Source organism: Olea europaea, chromosome 17 (assembly GCF_002742605.1).
Source record: "Olea europaea var. sylvestris chromosome 17, O_europaea_v1, whole genome shotgun sequence".
Lineage (NCBI taxonomy): Eukaryota > Viridiplantae > Streptophyta > Magnoliopsida > Lamiales > Oleaceae > Olea > Olea europaea.
In genome coordinates this window covers 19,635,361-19,650,359 of record NC_036253.1, presented here as the reverse complement: position 1 = coordinate 19,650,359, position 14,999 = coordinate 19,635,361, and positions in this window count along the sequence as shown.

Here is a 14,999-nt window from a genome sequence, read left to right as displayed (position 1 = left end):
CCAGGGGCAATTTCGTCATTTGTCGTGACGGTCTCGGAATGGGCTGAAATTTGGCTGGTTGATTTTAAACGGCCCAAGAAATAGGACTGATATAGGACAGCTAGCTTTGGAGTTTGAAGACGTGCTGGAATGAAAATTAACCTGCACCAGGGGCAATTTCGTGATTTGTCGCGACGGTGTCGACATGGGCTGAAATTTGGCAGGTTGATTGGAAACGGCCCGAGAAATTGGACTGATATAGGACAGCTAGCTTTGGAGTTTGAAGAAGTGCTGGACAAAAAATTAACCTGCACCAGGGGCAATTTCGTCATTTGTCGTGACGGTGTCGGCATGGGCTGAAATTTGGCAGGTTGATTGGAAACGGCCCGAGAAATTGGACTGATATAGGACAGCTAGCTTTGGAGTTTGAAGAAGTGCTGGACAAAAAATTAACCTGCACCAGGGGCAATTTCGTCATTTGTCGTGACGGTGTCGGCATGGGCTGAAATTTGGCAGGTTGATTGGAAATGACCCGTGAAATTGGACTAATATAGGACAGCTAGCTTCGGAGTTTGAAGAAGTGCTGGACAGAAAATTAACCCACACTAGAGGCATTTTCATCATTTGTCGTGACGGTGTCGGAATGTGCTAAAACTCGGCAGGTTGATTGGTAACGGCCCGTGAAATTGGAATGATATAGGGCGGCTAGCATTGGAATTTGAAGAAGTGTTGGAAAGAAAATTAACCCGCACCAAGTGCAATTTCGTCATTTGTCACGACGGTGTCGAAATGGGCTGAAATCTGACGGGTTGATTATAAGCATCCCAAGAAATTGGACTGATATAGGACAGCTAGCTATGGAGTTTGAAGAAGTGATCGACAGAAAATTAACCTGCACCTGGGGCAATTTCGTCATTTATCGCGACGGTGTCGGAATGGGCTGAAATTTGGCAGGTTGATTTTAAACGGCCCACGAAAATGGACTGATATAGGACAGCTAGTTTTGGAGCTTGAAGATGTATTGGACAGAAAATTAACCGGCAGTAGAGGCAATTTCGTCTTTTGGCCCGACGGTGTCGAAAAGAGCTGAAACTTGGCTGATTGATTGGAAACAGCCCAAGAAATTGTACTGATAATGGACAGCTAGCTTTGGAGTTTGAAGAAGTGTTGGATAGAAAATTAACTCGCACCAGGGACAATTTTGTTGTTTGTCGTGACGGTGTCAGAATGGGTTTAAATTTGGCAGGTTGATTGGAAACGGGCCGAGAATTTGGACTGATATAGGACAGCTAGCTTTGGAGTTTAATGAAGCGCTAGATAGAAAATCAACCAGCACCAGGGGCAATTTAGTCATTTGTCGCACGATGTCAGAATGTGCTGAAATTTGGCAGGTTGATTATAAATAGCCCAAGAAATTGGACTGATATAGGACAGCTAGCTTTGGGGTTTGAAGAAGTCCTGGACAGAAAATTAACCAGCACCAGGGGCAATTTCGTCATTTATCGCGACGGTGTCGGATTGGGCTGAAATTGTTCTAGTTGATTGGAAATGGCCCGAGAAATTGGACTGATATATGACAGCTAGCTTTGGAGTTTGAAGAAGTGCTGACAGAAAATTAACCCGCACCCAGGGTAATTTTGTTATTTGTCGCGATGGTGTCGGAATGGGCTAACATTTGGCAGGTTGTTTGGAAACGGCACGAGAAATTGGACTGATATAGGACAGCTAGCTTTTGAGTTTGAAGAAGTGCTGGACAGAAAAATAACACGCACCACGCGAATTTCATCATTTGTCACGACCGTGCCGGAATCGGCTATAAATTGGGAGGTTGATTGGAAACGACCCGAGAAATTGAACTGATATTAGACAGCTAGCTTTGGAGTTTGAAGAAATGCTGGACAGAAAATTAACCCGCAACTGGGGCAATTTCGTCATTTGTCTCGATGGTGTTAGAATTGGTTAAAATTTGGCAGGTTGATTGAAAACGGCTCGAGAAATTGGACTGTTGTAGGACAGCTAGCTGTGGAGTTTGAAGAAGTGCCGGACAGAAAATTAACCCGCACTAGGGGCAATTTCGTCATTTGTCGGGACGGTGTCGAAATGGGTTGAAATTTGGCACGTTGATTGTACACGGCCCAAGAAATTGGATTGATATAGTACTGCTAGCTTTGGAGTTTGAAGAAGTGCTGGACCGAAAATTAACCCGCATTAGGGGCAATTTCGTCATTTGTCGCGACGGTGTCGAAATGGGTTGAAATTTTACAGGTAGATTGGAAACAGCCCAAGAAATTGGACTTATTTAGGACAACTAGCTTTGGAGTTTGAAGATGTGTTGTGTTGGGCAAAAAATTAACCTGCACCAGGGGCAATTTAGTCATTTGTCGCAACGATATCGGAATGGGCTGAAATTTGGAAGGTTGATCGGAAACGGCTCGAGAAATTGGACTGATATAGGACAGCTAGCTTTGGATTTGAAGAAGTGCTGGACAGAACATTAACCCGCACTTCGGGCATTTTCGTCATTTGTCGCGACGGTGTCGAAATGGGCTCAAATTTGGCAGGTTGATTTTAAACGGCCCAAGAAATAGGACTGATATAGGACAACTAGCTTTGGAGTTTGAAGAGGGGCTGGACAGAAAATTAACCTGCACCAGGGGCAATTTCATCATTTGTTACGACGGTGACGGAATGAACTGAAATTTGGGAGGTTGATTGGAAACGGCTCAAGAAATTGGGCTGATACGGCACAGCTAGGTTTAAAGTTTTAAGAAGCGCTGGACAGAAAATTAACCCACACCCGAGGTAATTTCGTCATTTGTCGTGACGGTGTCAGAATGAGCTGAAATTTGGCAGGTTGATTGGAAAGGGCCCGAGAAATTGGACTGATTTTGGACAGCTAGCTTTGGAGTTTGAAGAAGTGCTGGACAGAAAATTAACCCGCACCTGGGGTAATTTCGTCATTTGTCGCGACGGTGTCGGAATGGGCTGAAATTTGCAGGTTGATTGGAAATAGCCCAAGAAATTGGACTGATACAGGACAGCTAGCTTCGGAGTTTGAAGAAGTGCTGGACAGAAAATTAACCCACACCGGGGGTAATTTCGTTATTTGTCGCGATGGTGTCGGAATGGGCTGAAATTTGGCAGGTTGTTTGGAAACGGCATGAGAAATTAGACTGATATAGGGCAGCTAGCTTTTGAGTTTGAAGAAGTGCTGGATAGAAAATTAACACGCACCAGGGGGATTTCGTCATTTGTCGCGACGATGTCGGAAAGAGCTGAAATTTGGCCAGTTGATTGGAAATGACCTGAGAAATTGGACTGATATAGGACAGCTAGCTTTGGAGTTTGAAGAAGTGTTGGACAGAAAATTAACCCGCACCAGGGGCAATTTCATTATTTGTTGCGACGGTGTCGGAATAGGTTTAAAGTTGGCAAGTTGAATGGAAATGGGCCGAAAAATTGGACTGATATAGGACAGCTAGCTTTGGAGTTTGAAGAAGTACTGGACAGAAAATTAACCGGCACCATGGGCAATTTCATCATTTGTTGCGACGGTGTCGGAATGGGCTGAAATTTGGCTGGTTGGTTGGAAATGGGCCGAGAAATTGGATTGATATTGTATAGCTAGCATTGGAGTTTGAAGAATTGTTGGAAAGAAAATTAACCTGCAACAGGGGCAATTTAGTCATTTGTCGCAACGTTGTCGGAGCTGGCTGAAATTTGGCAGGTTGATTGGAAATCGCCCGAAAAATTGAACTGATATAGGTCAGCTAGCTGTGGAGTTTGGAGATGTGTTGGACAGAAATTAACCTGCACCAGGCGCAATTTCATCATTTGCCGCGACGTTGTCAAAATGGGCCGAAATTTAGAATGCTGATTGGAAACGACCCAAGAAATAGGATTGATATATGACAGCTAGCCTTGGAGTTTGAAGAAGTGCTGGACAGAAAATTACCCAGCACCAGGGGCAATTTCGTCATTTGTCACAACGGTGTCGAAATAGGCTGAAATTTAGCAGGTTGATTGGATACGGTACGAGAAATTAGACAGATATAGGACAGCTAGCTTTGGAGTTTGAAGAAGTGCTGGACAGAAAATTAACCAGCACTAGGGGCGATTTCGTCATTTGTAGCGAAGGTGTCGGAATGGGCTGAAATTTGGCAGGTTGATTGGAAACGGTCCGAGAAATTAGACTAATATAGGACAACTAGCTTTGGAGTTTGAGGACGTGCTGGACAGAAAATTAACCCGCACTAGGGGCAATTTCGTCATTTGTGCGACGGTGTCGAAATGGGCTAAAATTCGACAGGTTGATTGGAAACGGCCCGCGAAAATGGACTGATATAGGACAGCTAGTTTTGGAGTTTGAAGAAGTGCTGGACTAAAAATTAACCCGCACCAGGGGCAATTTCATCATTTGTCGTGACGGTGTCGGAATGAACTAAAATTTGGCCGGTTGATTGGAAACGGCCCGACAAATTGGACTGATACAGGACAGCTAGCTTTGGAGTTTGAAGAAGTGTTGGACAGAAAATTAACCTGCACTAGGGGCAATTTTATCATTTGCCGCGACGGCGTCGGAATGGGTTGAAATTTGGTAGGTTGATTGTAAACGACCCAAGAAATTGAAGAAGTGCTGGACGGGAAATTAACCCGCACCATGGGCAATTTCGTCATTTGTCGTGACGGTGCCGGAATGGGCTGAAATTCGACAGGTTGATTTTAAACGGCCCAAGAAATAGGACTGATATGGGACAGCTAGCTTTGGAGTTTGAAGAAGTGCTGGACAGAAAATTAACCTACACCAGGGGCAATTTCGTCATTTGTCGCGACGGTGTCGGCATGGACTGAAATTTGGCAGGTTGATTGAAAATGACCAGAGAAATTGGACTGATATAGGACAGCTAGCATTGGAGTTTGAAGAAGTGTTGGAAAGAAAATTAACTCGCACCAGGGGTAATTTCGTCATTTGTCGCGACGGTGTTGGAATGGGCTGAAATTTGGCAGGTTGATTGTAAACATCCCAAGAAATTGGACTGATACAGGACAGCTAGCTATGGAGCTTCAAGAAGTGTTGGACAGAAAATTAACCCGCATTAGGGGCAATTTCGTCATTTGTCACGACGGTGTCGGAATGGGTTGAAATTTGGCAGGTTGATTGTAAGCGGCCCAAGAAATTGAAGAAGTGCTGGACAGAAAATTAACCCGCACCAGGGGCAATTTCGTCATTTGTCGCGACGGTGTCGGAATGGGTTGAAATTTGGCAGGTTGATTTTAAACGGCCCAAGAATTAGGACTGATATAGGAAAGCTAGCTTTAGAATTTGAAGAAGTGCTAGACAAAAAATTAACCTGCACCAGAGGTAATTTCGTCATTTGTCACGACGGTGTCGGCATGGGCTGAAATTTGGCATGTTGATTGGAAACGGCCCGAGAAATTGGACTGATATAGCACAGCTAGCTTTGGAGTTTGAAGAAGTGTTGGACATAAAATTAACCCGCACTAGGGGCATTTTCATCATTTGTCACGACAGTGTCGGAATGGCTAAAATTTATCGGGTTTATTGGAAACGGCCCGAGAAATTGAAATGATGTGGGACACCTGGCATTGGAGTTTGAAGAAGTGTTGGAAAGAAAATTAACCCGCACTAGGGGCAATTTCGTCATTTGTCACGACGGTGTCGGAATGTGCTGAAATTTGGCAGGTTGATTTTAAACGGCCCATGAAATAGGACTGATATAGGACAGCTAGCTTTGGAGTTTGAAGAAGTGCTTTAAAGAAAATTAACCTACACCGGGGGCAATTTCGTCATTTGTCGTGACGGTGTCGAAAAGGGCTAAAATTTGGCAGGTTCATTGTAAACGGCCCGAGAAATTGGACTGATATAGGGCAGCTAGCTTTGGAGTTCGAAGAAGTGCTGGACAGAAAATTAACCCGCACCAGGGGCAATTTCGTCATTTGTCTCGACGGTGTCGGAATGGGCTTAAATTTGGCAGGTTGATTTTAAACGACCCATGAAATAGGACTGATATAGGACAACTAGCTTTGGAGTTTGACGAAGTGCTGGAAAGAAAATCAACTTGCACCGGGGGCAATTTCGTCATTTGTTGCGACGGTGTCGAAATGGGCTAAAATTTGACGGGTTGATTGTAAACGGCCCGTGAAATTGGACTGATATAGGGCAGCTAGCTTTGGAGTTTGAAGAAGTGCTGGACAGAAAATGAACCCACACGAGGTGCAATTTCGTCATTTGTTAGGTCGGTGTCGGAATTGACTGAAATTTGGGAGGTTGATTGGAAACGGCTCGAGAAATTGCATTGATATGGCACAGCTGGCTTTGGAATTTGAAGAAGCGCTGGACAGAAAATTAACCCGTACCATGGGTAATTTCATCATTTGTCGCGACGGTGTCAGAATGAGCTTAAATTTAGCAGGTTGATTGGAAAGGGCCCGAGAAATTGGACTGATTTTGGACAGCTAGCTTTGGAGTTTGAAGAAGTGCTAGACAGAAAATTAACCCGCACCAGGGGCAATTTCGTCATTTGTTGCGACGGTGTCGGAATGGGCTGAAATTTTGCATGTTGATTAGAAACAGCCCGAGAAATTAGACTGATATTAGACAGTTAGCTTTGGAGTTTGAAGAAGTGCTGGACAGAAAATTAACTTGCACCCAGGGTAATTTCGTTATTTGTCGCGATGGTGTCGGAATGGGCTGAAATTTGGCAGGTTGTTTGGAAAGGGCACGAGAAATTGGACTGATATAGGACAGCTGGTTTTGGAGTTTGAAGTGGTGGAAAGAAAATTAACTTACGCCGAGGGCAATTTCATCATTTGTCGCGACAGTGTTAAAATGGGCTAAAATTTTGCAAGTTGATTGTAAACGGCCCGAGAAATTGGACTGATATAGGGCAGCTAGCTTTGGAGTTCAAAGAAGTACTGGACAGAAAATTAACCCGCACCAGGGACAATTTCGTCATTTGTCGCGACGGTGTCGGAATGGGCTTAAATTTGGCAGGTTGATTTTAAACGACCCATGAAATAGGACTGATATAGGACAACTAGCTTTGGAGTTTGATGAAGGGCTGGAAAGAAAATCAACTTGCACCGGGGGTAATTTCGTCATTTGTCGCGACGGTGTCGAAATGGGCTAAAATTTGACGGGTTGATTGTAAACGGCCCGTGAAATTGGACTGATATAGGGCAGCTAGCTTTGGAGTTTGAAGAAGTGCTGGACAGAAAATGAACCCACACGAGGTGCAATTTCGTCATTTGTTAGGTCGGTGTCGGAATTGACTGAAATTTGGGAGGTTGATTGGAAACGGCTCGAGAAATTGCATTGATATAGCACAGCTGGCTTTGGAGTTTGAAGAAGCGCTGGACAGAAAATTAACCCGTACCATGGGTAATTTCATCATTTGTCGCGACGGTGTCGAAATGGGCTAAAAGCAATTTCGTCATTTGTTGCGACGGTGTAGGAATAGGTTGATTTTAAATGACCCATGAAATAGGACTGATATAGGACAACTGGTTTTGGAGTTTGAAGAAGCGCTGGACAGAAAATTAACCCGTACCAGGGGGAATTTCATCATTTGTCGCGACGGTATCAGAATGAGCTTAAATTTAGCAGGTTGATTGGAAAGGGCCCGAGAAATTGGACTGATACAGATGGTGTCGGAATGGGCTGAAATTTGGCAAGTTGATTGAAAATGGCTCGAGAAATTGGACTGATACAGATGGTGTCGGAATGGGCTGAAATTTGGCAAGTTGATTGAAAATGGCTCGAGAAATTGGACTGATACAGATGGTGTCGGAATGGGCTGAAATTTGGCAAGTTGATTGAAAATGGCTCGAGAAATTGGACTGATACAGATGGTGTCGGAATGGGCTGAAATTTGGCAAGTTGATTGAAAATGGCTCGAGAAATTGGACTGATACAGATGGTGTCGGAATGGGCTGAAATTTGGCAAGTTGATTGAAAATGGCTCGAGAAATTGGACTGATACAGATGGTGTCGGAATGGGCTGAAATTTGGCAAGTTGATTGAAAATGGCTCGAGAAATTGGACTGATACAGATGGTGTCGGAATGGGCTGAAATTTGGCAAGTTGATTGAAAATGGCTCGAGAAATTGGACTGATACAGATGGTGTCGGAATGGGCTGAAATTTGGCAAGTTGATTGAAAATGGCTCGAGAAATTGGACTGATACAGATGGTGTCGGAATGGGCTGAAATTTGGCAAGTTGATTGAAAATGGCTCGAGAAATTGGACTGATACAGATGGTGTCGGAATGGGCTGAAATTTGGCAAGTTGATTGAAAATGGCTCGAGAAATTGGACTGATACAGATGGTGTCGGAATGGGCTGAAATTTGGCAAGTTGATTGAAAATGGCTCGAGAAATTGGACTGATACAGATGGTGTCGGAATGGGCTGAAATTTGGCAAGTTGATTGAAAATGGCTCGAGAAATTGGACTGATACAGATGGTGTCGGAATGGGCTGAAATTTGGCAAGTTGATTGGAAACAGCCCGAGAAATTTAACAAAGAAAAACCACACCAGGGGCAATTTCGTCATTTGTCGCGACGGTGTCGGAATGGGCTTAAATTTGGCAGGTTGATTTTAAACGGCCCATGAAATAGGACTGATATAGGACAGCTAGTTTTGGAGTTTGAAGAAGTGCTGGAAAGAAAATTAACCTGCACCGGGGGCAATTTCGTCATTTGTCGCAACGGTATCGAAATGGGCTAAAATTTGGCGGGTTGATTGTAAACGGCACGAGAAATTGGACTGATATAGGGCAGCTAGCTTTGGAGTTCGAAGAAGTGCTGGACAGAAAATGAACCCACACGAGGTGCAATTTCGTCATTTGTTACGTCGGTGTCAGAATGGACTAAAATTTGGGAGGTTGATTGGAAACGGCTCGAGAAATTGGACTGATATAGCGCAGCTAGCTTTGGAGTTTGAAGAAGCGCTGGACAGAAAATTAACCGGCACCAGGGGTAATTTCGTCATTTGTCGCGACGGTGTCAGAATGAGCTTAAATTTGGCAGGTTGATCGGAAAGGGCCCGAGAAATTGGGCTGATTTTGGACAGCTAGCTTTGGAGTTTGAAGAAGTGCTGGACAGAAAATTAACCCGCACCAGGGGCAATTTCGTCATTTATTGCGACGGTGTTGGAATGAGCTTAAATTTGGCAGGTTGATTTTAAACGGCCCATGAAATAGGACTGATATAGGACAGTTAGCTTTGGAGTTTGAAGAAGTGCTGGACAGAAAATTAACCTGCACCGGGTGCAATTTCATCATTTGTCGCGATGGTGTCGGAATGGGCTGAAATTTGGCAGGTTGTTTGGAAAGGGCACGAGAAATTAGACTGATGCAGGACAGCTAGCTTTGGAGTTTGAATAAGTGCTGGATAGAAAATTAGCACGCACCAGGGGCAATTTCATCATTTCTCGCGACGGTGTTGGAATGGGCAGAAATTTTGCAGGTTGATTGGAAACGGCCTGAGAAATTGAACTGATATTGGACAGCTAGCTTTGGAGTTTGAAGAAGTGATGGACAGAAAATTAACCCGCAACTGCGGCAATTTTGTCATTTGTCTCAACGGTGTCGGAATAGGCTGAAATTTGGCAAGTTGATTAAAAACGGCTCAAGAAATTGGACTGGTATAGGACTGCTAGATGTGGAGTTTGAAGAAGTACTGGACAGAAAATTAACCCGCACTGTGGACAATTTCGTCATTTATCGTGAAGGTGTCGGAATGGGCTAAAATTTGTGGGGTTGATTGGAAGCTGCCCGAGAAATTTGACTGATATAGGACAAATAGCTTTTGAGTTTGAAGAAGTGCTGGACAGAAAATTTACCCACACTAGGGACAATTTCATCATTTATCGCGACGGTGTCGGAATGGGCTGAAATTTGGCAAGTTGATAGGAAACGGCCCGAGAAATTGGACTTATACAGAACAGCTAGCTTTGGAGTTTGAAAAAGTGCCGGACAGAAAATTAACTAGCCCCAGGGACAATTTCGTCATTTATCGCGACATTGTCTGAATGGGCTGAAATTCGGCAAGTTGATAGGAAACAGCCCGAGAAATTGGACTAATGTAGGACAGCTAGCTTTGGAGTTTGAAGAAGTGTTGGACAGAATATTAACCCGCACCATGGGCAATTTTGTCATTTGTCGCGAAGGTGTTGAAATGGTCAGAAATTTTGTAGGTTGATTGGAAATGACTCGAGAAATCGGACTGATAGAGGACATCTAGCTCTAGTGTTTGAAGAAATGTTGGACAGAAAATTAACCCGCACTAGGGACAACTTCGTCATTTATCACGACCGTGTCGGAATGGGCTGAAATTTGGCAGGTTGATTGGAAACAGCCCGAGAAATTGGAAGGATATAGGACAGCAAGCTTTGGAGTTTGAAGAAGTGGTGGACAGAAAATTAACCCACGCCATGGACAATTTCGTCATTTGTCTCGACGGTATCGGAATGGGCTAAAATTTGGCAGGTTGATTGGAAATGGCCCGAGAAATTGAACTGATATAGGACAGCTAGCCTTGGAGTCTGAAGAAGAGCTGGACAGAAAATTAACCTGCACCGAGCGCAATTTTATCATTTGTCACGACAGTGTCAAAATGGGTTGAAATTTGGTCGGTTGATTGGAAACGGCCCAAGAAATAGGATTGATATAAGACAGCTAGCTTTGGAGTTTGAAGAAGTGCTGGACAGAAGATCAACCAGCACCAGGGGCAATTTCGTCATTTGTCACGACGGTGTCAGAATGGGCTGAAATTTGGCAGGTTGATTGGAAACAATACAAGAAATTGGACTGATATAGGACAGCTAGCATTAGAGTTTGAAGAATTGCTGGACATAAAATTAACCAGTACTAGAGGTAATTTGCTCATTTGTCTCGACAGTGTCGGACTGGGTTGAAATTTGGCAGGTTGATTGGAAATGGTTCGAGAAATTGTACTGATATAGGACAGCTAGCTTTGAAGTTTGAAGAAGTGGTGGATAGAAAATTAACCAGCACCAGGGGCAATTCCGTCATTTGTGCGACGGTGTCAAAATGGGCTGAAATTTGACAGGTTCATTCAAAACGGCCCGCAAAAATAGATTGATGTAGGACAGCTAGTTTTGGAGTTTGAAGAAGTGCTGGACAGAAAATTAACCTGCACCAGGGGCAATTTCGTCATTTGTCACGATGGTGTCGGAATGGGTTGAAATTTGGCAGGTTGATTGTAAACGGCCTAAGAAATTGAAGAAGTGCTGGACAAAAAATTAACCAGCACCAGCGGTAATTTCGTCATTTGTCGCGATGGTGCCGGAATGAACTGAAATGTGGCAGGTTGATTGGAAATGGCCCGAGAAATTGGACTGATACATGATAGCTAGGTTTGGAGTTTGAAGAAGTGCTGGACAGAAAATTAACCCGCACCAGGGGCAATTTCGTCATTTGTCGAGATGGTATCGAAATGGGCTAAAATTTGGCAGGTTGATTGGAAACGGTACGAGAAATTGGACTGATACAGGACAGCTATGTTTGGAGTTTGAAGAAATGCTGGACAGAAAATTAACCCACACAAGGGGCGATTTCGTCTTTTGTCGGACGGTGTCGGAATGGACTGAAATTCGACAGGTTGATTGTAAATGACCCAAGAAATTGGACTGATATAGGACAGCTAGCTTTGGGGTTTGAAGAAGTCCTGGACAGAAAATTAACCCGCAACAGGGGCAATTTCGTCATTTGTCGATAAAATGTCGGAATGGGCAGAAATTTAGCAGGTCGATTGTAAACAGCCCAAGAAATTTTATTGATATTGGACAGCTAGCTATGGAGTTTGAAGAAGTGCTGGACAAAAAATTAACCGCACTAGGGACAATTTAGTCATTTCTTGCGACGGTGTCGGAATGGGCTGAAATTTGGCAGGTTGATTTTAAACGGCCCAAGAAATAGGACTGATATAGGACAGCTAGCTTTGGAGTTTGAAGAAGTGCTGGACAGAAAATTAACCTGCACTAGGGGCAATTTCGTCATTTGTCTCGACGGTGTCGGCATGGGCTAAAATTTGGCAAGTTGTTTGGAAACGGCTCGAGGAATTGGACTGATATAGGACAGCTAGCTTTGGAATTTGAGGAAGTGTTGGACAGAAAATTAACCAGAACTAGGGGCATTTTCATCATTTGTCGCGACGATATCGGAATGCTCTAAAATTCGACGGGTTGATTGGTAATGGGCCGAGAAATTGGAATGATATAGGACAGCTAGCATTGGAGTTAGAAGAAGTGTTGGAAAGAAAATTAACCCCACCAGGGGCAATTTCGTCGTTTGTCGTGACGGTGTCGGAATGAGCTGAAATTTGGCAGGTTGATTGGAAACGACCTGAAAAATTTGACTAATGTAGGACAGCTAGCTTTGGAGTTTGAAGAAGTGCTGGACAGAAAATTAACCTGCACTAGGGGCAATTTCGTCATTTATCGCGACGGTGTCGGCATGGACTAAAATTTGGCAGGTTGTTTGGAAACGGCTCGAGAAATTGGACTAATATGGGACAGTTAGCTTTGGAGTTTGAAGAAGTGTTGGACAGAAAATTAACCAGCAGTAGGGGCATTTTCATCATTTGTCGCGACGATGTCGGAATGCACCAAAATTCGACGGGTTGATTTGTAATGGGTCGAGAAATTGGAATGATATAGGATAGCTAGCATTGGAGTTAGAAGAAGTGTTGGAAAGAAAATTAACCCCACCAGGGGCAATTTCGTCGTTTGTCGTGACGGTGTCAGAATGGGCTGAAATTTGGCAGGTTGATTGGGAACGACCCGAAAAATTTGACTGATATAGGATAGCTAGCTTTGGAGTTTGAAAAAGTGCTGGACAGAAAATTAACCCGCACCAGGGGCAATTTCGTTGTTTGTCGCAACGGTGTCGAAATGGGTTGAAACTTGACAGGTTGATTGTATACTGCCTAAGAAATTCGGCTGATATAGTACAGCTAGCTTTGGAGTTTGAAAAAGTGCTGGATCGAAAATTAACGCGCACTAGAGGGAATTTTTGTCGTTGTCGCAATGGTGTTAAAATGGGTTGAAATTTGGCAGGTAAATTGGAAACGGCCCAAGAAATTGGACTGGTATAAGACTGCTAGCTGTGGAGTTTGAAGAAGTGTTGGACAGAAAATTAACCCACAACAGGGACAATTTTGTCATTTGTCGTGACGGTGTTGCAATGGGCTGAAATTTGGCAAGTCGATAGGAAACAGGTCGAGAAATTGGAATGATATAGGATAGCTAGCTTTGGAGTCTGAAGAATTGTTGGACAGAAAAATAACCCGCACCAGGGGCAATTTAGTAATTTGTTCCGACGGTGTCGTTGGAAACGGCCCGAGAAATTGGACGGATATAGGACAGCAAGCTTTGGAGTCTGAAGAAGAGCTAGACAGAAAATTAACCTGCACCAGGTGCAATTTCATCATTCGTCGCGAGGGTGTGAAAATGGGCTGAAATTTGGAAGGCTGATTGGAAACGGCCCAAGAAATAGGATTGATATAGGATAGCTAGCTTTGGAGTTTGAAGAAGTGCTGGACAGAAAATAAACCAGCACCAGGGGCAATTTCGTCATTTGTCACGATGGTGTCGAAATGGGCTGAAATTTGGCAGGTTGATCGGAAATGGTACGAGAAATTGGACTGATATAGGACAGCTAGCTTTGGAGTTTGAAGAAGTGCTGGACAGAAAATTAACACGCACTAGGGGCAATTTTGTCATTTGTAGCGACGGTGTCGGAATGGGCTGAAATTTGGCAAGTTGAATGGAAACGGCCCTAGAAATTGGACTAATATAGGACAGCTAGGTTTGGAGTGTGAGGAAGTGCTGGACAGAAAATTAACCCGCACTAGGGGCGATTTCGTCATTTCTGCGACGGTGTCGAAATGGGCTGAAATTCGGCAGGTTGATTGGAAACGGCCCTCGAAAATGGACTGATATAGGACAGCTAGTTTTGGTGTTTGAAGAAGTGCTGGACAAAAAATTAACCCGCACCAGGGGCAATTTCATCATTTGTCATGACGGTGTCGGAATGAACTGAAATTTGGCCGGTTGATTGAAAACGGCTCGACAAATTGGATTGATACGGGACAGCTAGCTTTGGAGTTTGAAGAAGTGTTGGACAGAAAATTAACCCGCACTAGGGGCAATTTCGTCATTTTTCGTGACGGTGTCGAAATGGGTAGAAATTTGGCAGGTTGATTGTAAACGGCCCAAGAAATTGAAGAAGTGCTGGACAGGAAATTAACCCGCACCTGGGGCAATTTCGTCATTTGTCGCGACAGTGTCGGAAAGGGCTTAAATTTGGTAGGTTGATTTTAAACGGCCCAAGAAATAGGACTCATATAGGACAGCTAGCTTTGGAGTTTGAAGAAGTGCTGGGCAGAAAATTAAACTAAACCAGGGGCAATTTCATCATTTGTCGCGACGGTGTCGGCATGGGCTGAAATTTGAGAGGTTGATTGGAAACGGCCCGAGAAATTGGACTGATATAGGATAGCTAGCTTTGGAGTTTGAAGAAGTGCTGGACAGAAAATTAACCCACACCTAGGGTATTTTCATCATTTGTCGCGATGGTGTCGGAATGGGCTAAAACTTGGCAGGTTGATTGGTAACGGCTCGAGAAATTGGACTGATATAGGACAGCTAGCATTGGAGTTTGAAGAAGTGTTGGAAAGAAAATTAACCCGCACCAGGGGCAATTTCGTCATTTGTCGCGACGGTGTCGGAATGAGCTAAAATTTGGTAGGTTGTTTGTGAACATCCAAAGAAATATGACTGATACCGGACAGCTAGCTATGGAGTTTGAAGAAGTGCTGGACCGAAAATTAACCGGCACCTGGGGCAATTTCGTCATTTGTCGTGACGGTGTCGGAATGGGCTGAAATTTGGCAGGTTGATTTTAAACGGCCCAAGAAATTGTACTGATATAGGATAGCTAGCTTTGGAGTTTGAAGAAGTGCTGGACAGAAAAT